The 12,193-nt window shown below is 33.8% G+C and overlaps 1 protein-coding gene across 2 annotated transcripts in view; it reads right to left on the reverse strand.

Moving 5' to 3' along the window:
* The window catches only part of HTR2C (5-hydroxytryptamine receptor 2C), a 299,276-nt gene that overhangs the window by 62,160 nt on the left and 224,923 nt on the right, over positions 1-12,193 (reverse strand). The window lies entirely within an intron of this gene.

The raw sequence follows: 12,193 nt of genomic DNA on the forward strand, positions 1-12,193 counted from the left end.
CAACCAGACCCTGGTAATCTCTAATTTGCTTTCTTTCTTTATGGATTTAACTAATTTGGATATTTAATATAAATACAATCATACAATTTGTGACTTTTTGTATCTGGCTTCTTTCACCTAGCTAATGTTTTTGAGGTTTACCTATTTCGTAGCATGTATCAATACTTAATTCTTCTTTGTGGCTGTTGCTGTTATCAATTGAGGTTTTTTTTTGGGAAACTGTTGCAAATAGAATTGTTTTGTTAAATTCTTTCATGGATTGTTAATCGCTGTGTATAGAACTACAAATGTCCTGCAACTTTGCTGAATTCATTTATTAGATCTATGTTTTGTGTTGACTCTTCGGGATTTTCCATATTTAAGATAATGTCTTCTGCAAATAGAAATAATTTTATTTATTCTTTTCCAATTTTCCTCTCCCTTTTATTTCCTTTCTTTGCCGAATTTATCTACATAGAATTTTCAGTACCATGATAAATAGAAGTAATGAAGGTGGGCATTCTGCCTTTTTTCCCTGATCTTAGAGGAAAATCAGTCTTTCACTATTGACTGGGTTTTGTTTTCATTTTTGTTTTTTATAAATGCTTGTCAAGGAAATTTTCTTTTATTCCTAGTTTGTTGAAAATTTTTTTATCATAAAAAAGTGATGGAGTTTTGCAAATGCTTTTTCTACATCAATTGACATAATCATGTGGTTTGCATACCTTCATTCTATTAATGTGATACATTACATTGATTAGTTTCTGTATGTTGAATTCCTGTGATAAATACCATTTAGTAATGGGTATATAATATGGTGCTGAATTTAGTTTGCTAGTATTTTATTGAAGACTCTTGCATTTATGTTAATAAACAATACTAATCTACAGTTTTCTTGTAACATCTTTAGTTGGCTTTGATATTAAGATAGTGCCGGTCTAATAGAATGTATTACAAAATGTTTCTTCATCTTCTACTTTTTAGAAGACTTTGAGAAGAATTGGTGTTAATTTTTGAAATGTTTGGTGAAATTTGAAAGGAAAATTTCTTGTCTTGAACTTTCATTGTTGAGAGGTATTTGATTACTGATTCAATGCTGTTACTTTTTATATGACTCTTCAGATTCTCTATTTCTTCTTGAGTCACTTTTGGTAGCCTGTGTGTTTTTAGAAATTTTTACGTTTCATGCAGGTTATTTAATTTACTGGTGTATAATTGTTCATTGTATTGTTTTATAATCCTTTTAATTTTTTTTTTTTTTGAGATAGGATCTTGCTCTGTTGTCCAGGCTAGTTTGCAGTGGTGCAATAATGGCTCACTGCAGGCTCAAGCAATCCTCCTAACTAAGCCTCCTGAGTAGCTGGGGCAACAAGCATGTGGCACCATGCCTGTCTAATTTTAATTTTTTTTTTTTTTGTAGAGATGGGTTTTCACTATGTTGCCTAGGCTGGTCTTAAACTCATGGGCTCAAGTAATCCTCCCACCTTGGCCTCCCAAAGTGCTAGGATTACAGGCATGAGCAACCACACCAGGAGGATTGGTCAGCCACTCTTTTTAATTTCTGTAAGGTTAGTAGTAACACCCCCACTTTCATTTCTGATTTTAGTAATTTGTGTCTTCTCTTTTTTCCTTAGTCTATCTCAAGATTTGTCAACTTTTTTGATCTTTTCAAAAAAAGAAAAACAACTTTTGGTTTTATTAATTGTCTTTATGTTTTTCCTATTGTCTGTTTTTTAAATTTCCACTTTAATCTTCATCATTTCAGTTATTTTGTGAGTTTGGGTTAAACTTGCTCTTCTTTTCTAGTTTCTTATGTTATAAAGTTAGGTCATTAATTGAGTTCATTTTATTTTTAAATGTAGCCATTTACAGGTATAAATTTCCCTCTGGGCACAGTTTTTGAGGCATCCCATAATTTTTTGGTATATTAAGTTTTCATTCTGCCATTCTCCAAATATTGTTGAATTTCATTTGTATCTTCTTCTTTCACTTATTGGTTGTTTAATATTGTTTAATTTTTGCATATTTGTAAATTTTTTGGTTTTCTTTCTGTTGCTGATTTCTACTTTGAATAATAATATTTTAAATGTATTAGGATACTTTGAATAATAATAATATTTTAAATGTATTGACATTTGTTTTGTGGTAAAACTTATGGTCTATGCCAGAGAATGTTCCAAGTGCACAAGAGAAAAAATGTATTTATTGTTGTTATTAGATGGAATGTTCTATATTTGTCTGTTAGAATTTGTTGTTTTATAGTGTTGTTCAAGTCCTCTATTTTTCTCATTGATTTCCTGTCTTGTTGTTCTGTCCATTATTGAAAATGGAGTATTAATATCTGTAGGGAGACCCCCTAAAACTATTGCTATGGAATAAAAGATGAAATGCTCCTGATTATTGTAAATACCAAATTGCATGCAGGATTGTGTAAAGACAATGCCAGGTTGGACTGCCAGAATGAGCCAACAGTGCATGATGTGCTTACCCCTGCAGAGAGCCTTTGAATGGACCTGCAGTCAGGGAGGTTTCACATCACCAAGATTCCTATCCCAGAAAAGCAGATGTTCATAGCTCTGGGAATGGAATGCGACCCTTGTGGAGAGCCTATAAACGGACGCATGAGGGGTGCCTGTCCATATGGATAAGATAGGGCTATAAACGCCCTAATCTTGCCATGGCTCTTCTAGGCCTCTTTAGGATTAAGTCATACTCCTTTCTGAGAATTTCTGGTCTAACCGGTTGTCTAGCTTCATGTCTTGTTTCTATGAATTGTTTGTAACCAGCTTTTCCTGCAGCTGTTACTGCTGATTAATATCTTGCTAATCATAGGTTATGGAAAGACTGTGTTTCTGTTTTAAGGCTCTGTTACTTTACTGATTACTAATGCACACACTGTAATGCAAATTCTTATCTCTGTATACTGTACTTCTGCATACAGATGTTATGTTAAAGAATTACTTCTTCCCCATGTGACCATCTCACCTCATAATCAAATGAGCCTAAATCCCTCACTAACCTACCCCCACCCTCACTAAACTTAATAACAAAGGCAGGCATATCCAGTGCATTGGTAGCACCGTGGGACCAGAAGGCAGTGAGCCTCCGGGACCCAGCTTTCACTATCTTGTGTGTGTCTATTATTTCTTGACCTGCCAATCTGCCTGGGAACAAAGAAAGAGCCCTGTTGCATTGTGGCTGCTGGCCAGATCCCACAATATCTGACACCCAATGTGGGGTTTATAGATCTATCTTTTTCTCCCTTTAATTCTTTTATTTTTCACTTCTGTAATTGTTGGGCTCTGTTGTTAGGTGCATATATGTTTATAATTGTTATATGTTCTTGATGGCTTGAAATCAATAGATGGTGTTTTTCTTTGTCTTTCACAACAACTTTCTTCTTAAATTCTATTTTGTCTGACAAGTTTAGCCACCTCAACTCTCTTTTGGTTACCGTTTGTATGGAATATCTTTTTCCATCCTTTCACTTTGAACATACATGTGTCCTTATGTCTAAAGTGAGTCTCTTATTGAAAGCATATAATTGGATCATGTATTTTTATCCATTTTGCTAGTGTCTGCCTTTTAACTGGAAAACTTAATTTCTTTACATTTAAAGTAATTACAGTAAAGAAAAGACACCTGCACCATTTTATCTATAACATATACTGTTATTGTTTCTGTCACTGCCTTCATTTGTGATTGATTTTTTTGTGATTAACAGATTTTTTTGTAAGGATTCTCTTTTTGTCTCTTTCTCTTTGTATTATTTTAATTTTTCACTTTGGTTAACCTGGGGATTACAATTATAATCTTTCTTCCATAACAATCAAGTTTTAATTATAGATACTTAGTTTCAATAGTATACAAAGATTTTGCTTCTTTACATCTTCATCCTTTATTATGTTGTTATTCTCATAAATTACATTTTTTATATATTTCATGCTCATTAATATAGATTTATAATTATTGTTTTATGTATTTGCCTTTTAAAGGAAATAGAAAGTCAAAACAGGTGTAACAAATCCATAGTACAATTCCACTGGACTTTATATTTGCTTTGTAGTTACTTTTATTGTTTTTTATTTCTTTATATGCCTTCAAGGTACTTTTTGGTATCCTTTCATTTCATCCTGAAGGACTCCCTTTAGCATTTTTTTTTTTAGGGTAGGTCCACTAGTAGTTAACTCCCTCTGATTTTTTGTTTTTGTTTTTGCTCTTTTACCAGGAGTATTTTAATTTCTCTATTTTTGAAGGATAGCTTTGCCAGATTTAGAGCATTTAGCTGACAGTTTTTCTTTCAGTACTTTAAATATGTCATCTCACTGCTTTCTGGCCTCCATGGTTTCTGAAGAGAAATTCACTGTTAAACTTGTTAAAGATACTTTGTATGTGATAAGATGTTTGTCTCTTGCAGCTTTTAAGATTCTCTCTTTGTCTTTCAAGAGTTTGCTCATACTGTGCCTTGGTTTGGATATTTTGGAGTAATTCTTGCTTAGCATTCATTGAGCTTCCTGGATTTATAGTCATGTCTTTATTCAAAGTTGGAAAGCTTGTAGTCATTATTTCTTTAAATATTTTTTTCTGATTCTTTTAATCTGTCATCTCCTGGAAATCTCATTGTGCATATATTGGTACACTTGATAGTGTCTCAAAGGTCCCTTAGGCATTGTTCATTTTTCTTTATTATTTTCTCTTTATGCTTCTTGGACTGGATAATCACAACTGACCTGTCTTCATGTTCTCTGATTCTTTGTTCTGTCTGCTAAATTCTGCTGTTGATTCCCTCATGTGAATGTTTCATTTCATTTATTATAATTTTTAGCCACCATATTTCCATTTTTTTTTTACAATTTTATCCCTTTAATTATATTCTCTATTCCTTGAGACATTGTTCTTCTGGTTTGTTTTAATTCTTACTCCACGGTTTCCTTCAGCTCTTTGAGCACATTTGAGACAGTTGATGTAAATAAAGTCTTTGTCTATTAAGTCCAATGCTTGGACTTCCTAATGATCAGTTTCTATTCTATTTTGTTTTCTGAAAATAGGTCATACTTTCTAGTTTATTTGCATACTTTTTAGTCTTGGTAAAACTTGGACATCTTAATATTACAATGTGGCAGATCTGTAAATCAGATTTTCTTCCCTTCCTGAAGTTGTTGCTACTTGTGGACTGATTTTGTTTGCCTGTTTAGTGATTTTTCAAAACTATTTTTATAAAGTCTGTTTTCTGTTTTCTCGGTCTTCTGTGGCAGCTAAAATCAGCATCCTGTTAGTTTGGTGGTTCCTAGCACTTTTACAGGGGTTTGTTAAATACCAGTAGGCAAAGAAACAAAAGGAATAAATACTTTCTTACTTTTTGCAGGTTGGCTCTGTTTGGGACCTTCCTTCAATGCTTAATAAGGTTGTTTATAACTCTGCCTTAGTCTCAACTTTATACTTCAGCAGAATCTCAGAGGCTTATGGACAGCCCAGCCACAGGTGGAAGAATAGTGTCTTTCCAGGCTTTTTCTAAGCATTCTGACATCCTTAGGCATGTCATGTGTAGCTTTTTCCATTCCCTGTTATATTTGAGTGCCTTAAAAATAAAGTTTTCTTTCTCAACGTATCTCTATTCCCAACCTCTTTCTTCCCAGGCCATTCAACCTGTTTCTTGTTTGTGTGATCTAGTGTTACTTGTCCTAGTCTGTTGCAAACAATGCTTGTGTCTAACTCCAACCAAAACATCATCTGAGCCCTGGAAATGCTCTTAGTCAGGCAAAACAAAAGCATGTTATTGTCCCAGTCCTTCAGGGGGCCATCAGAGAAGTCTAAAAAGACAAGCACATTTCTTTGACGAAAAAATCTGTATTTCTTTGGCACTAGCAACTTGCATCAGGAGTGCAGGCTTTCATACTCAAATTAGCTGCATATCTGGAAATGGGATATGGTGGCAGGCGGCTTAAAATGCTACAGTGCTCCCTTACTGCAAAGCAGTGGGTTTCTTCTTCATTTAGCATTACCTTGTTTTAAATTTTTGATTTGATGTTTGAGTTTCATAATAGTTGATTCTGACAATTATTTCCAGGTCATTTTGTTGCTCCTTTGGAGAGACAGAACACTGAAGTTCCTCCTCATATAAATTACTTTAATGTTACCTATTTATTCCTTAATTTTCCCTATGTTAGCTATTTGTTTTCTATGTGCCAAACATTTTGTTAGATACTAGAAGTAAAGATTAATAAGTGGCAGAAACTCTTGTTATTTTACTTTTAACAGTTGCCAGATGAATTACTGTTGCCATTTTCATGATAGTCTTTGGTGTGGCATTAAGTTTGACTTTGAGGCTTTGAGTTGGTGTCAAAATTAGTGAAACACTCCAAGTAAAAAAAATTTTTTTTTTTTTTTTGAGACAGTCTCTTCTGTCACTCAGGCTGGAGTAAAGTGGTGTGATCTCGGCTCACTACAAGCTCCGCCTCCCGGGTTCAAGCAAATCTCCTGCCTCAGCCTCCTGAGTAGCTGGGACTACAGGCGCCCACCACCACGCCTGGCTGATTTTTTGTATTTTTAGCAGAGACAGGGTTTCACCGTGTTAGCCAGGGTGGCCTCAATCTCCTGACTTCGTGATCGGCCTGCCTCGGCCTCCCAAAGTGCTGGGACTACAGGCTTGAGCCACCGTGCCCGGCCCCAACTAAGTTGTTTTTAACATTGGTATTCTTACTTGAAAACTCGAGACCTATGTTTTCAGTAGTACTAAAGTTTCCATATAGGAGCATCATTAAAAGTTTAAAGTGTTTGTAATTGGCATCTAGAATCTAGCAACTGAATCAGGCAAAAAATCAACTTTTAAATCTGCTATTGGTGAATTGTTTTATGATGTGTCATATTCTAGTCCGTTGGAGTTGTTAGTGAGAATTATCTTAGATACTGGGCTCTTCCCCTATGCAACCTTAGTAGGCATGACTACCTTACAGGATAAACAAACAATTCAACAATTCATAATCTTGTTTTCTTGGGGAAGTAAGGAAAAGTGAGGTGAAATGTGGCTGTTGAAATATTCTGGAAGGTTAACCAGCATCTTTCTTTTGGACATTTTTTATTTCTTCCAGAATGGGCTGAAGGATATGTCAAGATACAGACTGATGAACTGGTCCTTCATTCTTGATAATAATGAAGCAGTGATCAAACCCCTCTACTTTTAATGTGAATATTATTGCCCATTAATAAGAGATCTTGTATAACTCATTATTCTTTTATAATTCTCTTGTTTAGGTTGGCGACATTCTCAACCTTCACCAGTATGTAACGCGTTCTTAGATGTCTATTAAAGGCAGTAAAATTGCCATTTTTCGTTTTTCCATTATAAATGGTGCTGCTTCAATCTATATGAATTATTCATACATATTTGGATAGTAAAATTTTCTTAGATTAATCCTTAGAATTTATACTTATGATGCTTTGTATTTGCTGAGCTTCATGAGTCTGTCAACTTATGACTTTCACCAAATTTGAAAAAATTTCAGTCCTTATTTTTGCAAATAGTTTTTGGTCCCATTTTCCCTCTCATTCTCTGGGTCTCAAATCACATGCATGTTAGAGCATTTGATATTGTTTCACAGATTCCTGAGAGTCCATTATTTTCCTTCTCAATGTGTTTCTCTTTGATCTTAATTTCAGATGATTTCTATAGATCTATCTTCAAATGCACTATTTTTTTTTCTGTCATCTCCATCATACTGTTAAACTCATCCAGGATAATTTTATATTTCACATATTATTCTTTAGCCCACAAATTGCCATTCAATTATTTTTATTGTTTTTATTTATCTTCTGAGGTTGCCCATTTTCAATAATTATGAGCATGGTATCGATATAAATATAATAGCAGCAATAAAATCTTTCTCTGTGAATTTTAACATCTGGGTATTCTCAGGATAAGTCTCTTAAAAGTCGTGTGTATGTATATATGTGTGTGTGTTAGTGCGTGTGTGAATGAGTTGTCTTTCCCTGTTTCTTCTTAAAGTAAAATATTTTAGATTGTAAACTAAACATTGTGAATGCTATGTCGTTGAGATGCTGGATTTGGTTCTTTTGCTCCAAAGAGTATTTGTGTTTTTGTTTTTTTTCAGCAATCAGCTTGGCTGGACTCAAACTGCTATCTCTTTCATTTGGGCTACAGTTCAAATGTCAATTCAGTTCATTTATCGTTTCTTAGGCTGCTTGCAGGGTATCCCAGGCAAGCACAGTTTAAATGTCATCTAGAGATTTAGGCAGAGTTTATGGTTTCTCAGAGAAGAATTTGTGGTTCTCTCTATCTCTACCTTTTCCTAGGTGCTCCTTCACCTTCCAGTTTTGCAAATTCCTCAGGTTCTTTAGACCATAAAAACTGAAGACTTTTTTTTTTTTTTTTTTTTTTTTTTTTTTTTTTTTTTTTGACAGGATCTGGCTCTGTCACCCAGGCTGGTATGCAGTGACACTATTTCAGCTCACTGCAATCTCCACCTCCCAGGCTCAAATAATCATACTATCTCAGCCTCCTGAGTAGCTGGGACTGCGGGCACTGGACACCTGTCTGGCTAATTTTTGTTTTTTTGTAGAGATGGGATTTTGCCATGTTGCCAGGTGGGTCTCTAACTTCTGACCTCAAGTGATCCACCTGTCTTGGCTTTCCAAAGTGCTGGGATTACAGGCATAAGCTCCCACAGCCAAACAAACAAACTAAATTTTTTTTTTATTGGAGTTTTAGACACCTCTCATGGCAGAAATTGCATCTTCCTCTTAAGTTGTAAATCTTGACAGCTGGAAACTCAACTACTGTTGTTTCTTTCTTCCAAGTGTTGTGATTGCTAAAATCTACATTTTGGATTCCTGTCCAATACCTTACAGTAGTTGTTCTTTGTGTTTTGTTCTAAGTTAGTAGCTTTTATCTGCCAAAAGGTTAGCAATAGAAGCGCTTATATTGCCATACTAGAAATCAAGCTACCAATTATTAGAATTCAACCAGTGCAATAAGGAAAGGAAATACATCACCAGAAGTTCTTCTAACCAAAAGTTCATTATTGTTCATCATTTTCTTATAGCTCCCTCAGATTGTATCCACCATGGAAGTTGATTGTGTGAAGTGTTTGTGTATTCTCCTTGACATGTTTCACTTGCAGAAATTATGTTTCCAATTGTGCTTCAAATGCACAAGTATCTCCTGATTATCACTATGTGGAGAATTCTGTTGCCATAACTGTTAGAACATAAGCTCCATTGGGTCAGTAATTTTTGTTTATTTTTCCATTATCCATAGTGCATAGAACAATGTGTGGAGTTATGTCAGCCAGCCTTATTTGATACAATTAATACGTCAAAGGTTTGAAGGGAGTTGCATAGCAAAGAGGCTATAGCACACTTCCCATAGGGGAGGCCAATTCATAGTTGAGGGAAAAGAAATCTTATTTTCAGGGGCAAAAAATTGTGTATAGGCTTCATAAGACATTTTTATATGTTTGTTCATTCATTCAAATGTTACATGATTTTTAATAACTACAACAATCACAGGTATCCCCACTAAAAATAAAAAAGGCAAAGACTGAATATAAGACATTGATCTTTCAGTTCTTTTGTTCAAAGAAAATACAAAAGGACTTTATTTTAATGAAGTAATGTAGACAATCTTTGCCTCTGAGAAAAGAATAATTTAATTAGGATGTATGAGAATGTGGGGGCAACTGTGAAGTAATTCCAAAGCTAGAACTTGGAAACAAAAAATTATAATTAATCTCTTTAAGTTAACATATATGAAAAGATTAATAGCCATGAAAGTTTAAAAATTCCTCAGTACATTTTATAAAACAATATAGTGTCAATAACAAAACTTGAAAAACACTAAAAAAGGAGACTAGAGGAAATAGCATGCATTATTATAGATTCAAAACTAAAAATGAAATATTAACAAAGAAAGCCCAATAACGTATCAAAAGAACAACACATCAGAAAAAACAAGAGTTCTTCCAGGAATGCAAAGGTGATTTATTACCATGAAATCTACCAATATAGCCCTCATATTAGCATTTGTGAAGAAATTTTTGGTCTTTTAATAGATATTGAAGAGTAATTTGATTAAATACAGAAGCCATTTCTAATTAAAAGTTTAATGATGGAGGGATAAAGGCAGTGCCCTTAATTTTGATAAAGATAACTTACTAAGAACCTACAATAAATATTATGAACAACAATACAATAAATGTATTTCAATTGCATTAAATTTAGAAATTGGACAAGATGCCAGTTTACCCCATTATTCATTACCATTATGCTATTAATTTTCACTATGATAAGAGTATAAACTAACTTATATAACTTTGGAAAATAAGGTATAAAATGATCTCTTGTTTATTGGTGATTTGACTGTAGGACTAGCAAATCGGAGACTCTTCTAAAAATTATACTGAATTTACTGAGAGAATATAATAGTCTGACTGTATACAAGATAAATACAAAATAATCTAGAGGTTTAACTAGTCCAAGAACAAGTGCTAGAGATAGAAAAGGGAAAATAGTCTATTTGCAACAGTGACAGAACTCATTAAAAATCTCATTAAAACTTTTAACAAGATAGTTACGGGTCCTACATGAAAATAGAACCACAATACCTGCACATGTACCCTCTTAATATAAAACTAGAAAGATTAAACAGCAACAACAAAATAACCGCCAAATCTTATGGAAAAATATAAATCTACATCTAAAGAGATATTATGTCATACTATATTCTTTGGATGGCACAATGTAGATCCAAATGTATTTACTTGTGATACCAAATATGTAAGAAAAAATAACATCAACCATACACAGATTCTTTGAATAAATAAAGGGATTATTTCCCAACACACTTCATAAGGTCAGCATAACTTTGAAAATAAAACTTGAAAACTTCTTACAGTAAACAAATAAAGGAGAAAATTATGTGAGTAAGTCAATGTATGCACAAATTTTAAAATATAATTCAACATAGTTCAAGTTAAATAAATTTCAGCAAACTAAGATTCTAACTTTCTTAAACTCCTAAAGAATATCTCTCAAATATTTAATAATTAAATGTTGGAAAAAAACCAAGAATGTCTACCATCACAACATCTATTCTGCATTGTACTAGAGTTACTTACTAATGTTTTATGAAAGTAAAAATGTTCAGGACTTAAAAGGAAAAATGAAAATATGATTGTGTACATAAAAAAATCTACAGATAAATGTTGAGTATTAATGAGTTTGGAAAGATTGTTGAATATAAAGTCATTATCTGAAAAAAAAATCAATTTTGTTTTCATAAAACAACATACAATGATAAAATGACATGTTTTACAAAGTTACCAATTAAAAGTCTTTCAAGTCTGACAAAACTGAAGTAAGCACATTTCATCCTATCTCTCCTTTAGATTACAACTAAAACCTGTGCACATATACCCAAAACAAGTAACTGAGGTATGTGAAAAGTAAATAACAGCAGACTAATTGGACAAGAAAATAAAAATTTTAAAATGATCAATAAAATAATTATTTTCCTGTCCCTTCCCACTCCCCTTGCCTACTGGCTTAGATTTTAGTGCAGCCAAAATTTTTAGAACTGTGTAGTGAATGTGCAGAAAGAAACCTCCAAGAAAAATGTTGTCTTCCCAGGGGACAAGGAGGACAGGCATAAGACAGAAAGATTTCTTTGCTTCTCTTTTTCTATCCTGGCATAAACGGAGGCAAGCATCAATCATTAAGCTGCCCATCTATAGTGGCAACACCACTATACACCAGGAGCTCTGCAGGCAACTTAAAGTTTGAGAGAAAAAATGTCCTACACTTTGACCAGATAAAAGAGGCCCTTGAAGTATGAAGAGTGTGGAGGTAATCCCCAATAATTATTTTCTCTTTCATTTCTCTCACCATTTTGCCCTGAGGCAGATCCCATTGCAAGAAGTACACAATAACATAAGGAGTCTAAAAACTTGACTTTCTCATCACAGTACCAGAAAAAGGGGCCTCTGGGAACTGTAAAATGTGGGAAAAATCCAGGAGATGATGAGGCATGAGAAATAGATCACCCAAATCCTAGTCTCATAGATGAGCTGCACATATGTAGACCTGACCCAAAGCAGTATAGCAAAACCTTAAGAATTGAGTTATGAGGTAGACCACTTCCCACGTCCTAAATAGGCCCCTGGATGACACACATGGCACAAATCCAAGTAACATTCCAAAT

Source organism: Chlorocebus sabaeus, chromosome X, assembly GCF_047675955.1.
Source record: "Chlorocebus sabaeus isolate Y175 chromosome X, mChlSab1.0.hap1, whole genome shotgun sequence".
Taxonomy (NCBI): domain Eukaryota; kingdom Metazoa; phylum Chordata; class Mammalia; order Primates; family Cercopithecidae; genus Chlorocebus; species Chlorocebus sabaeus.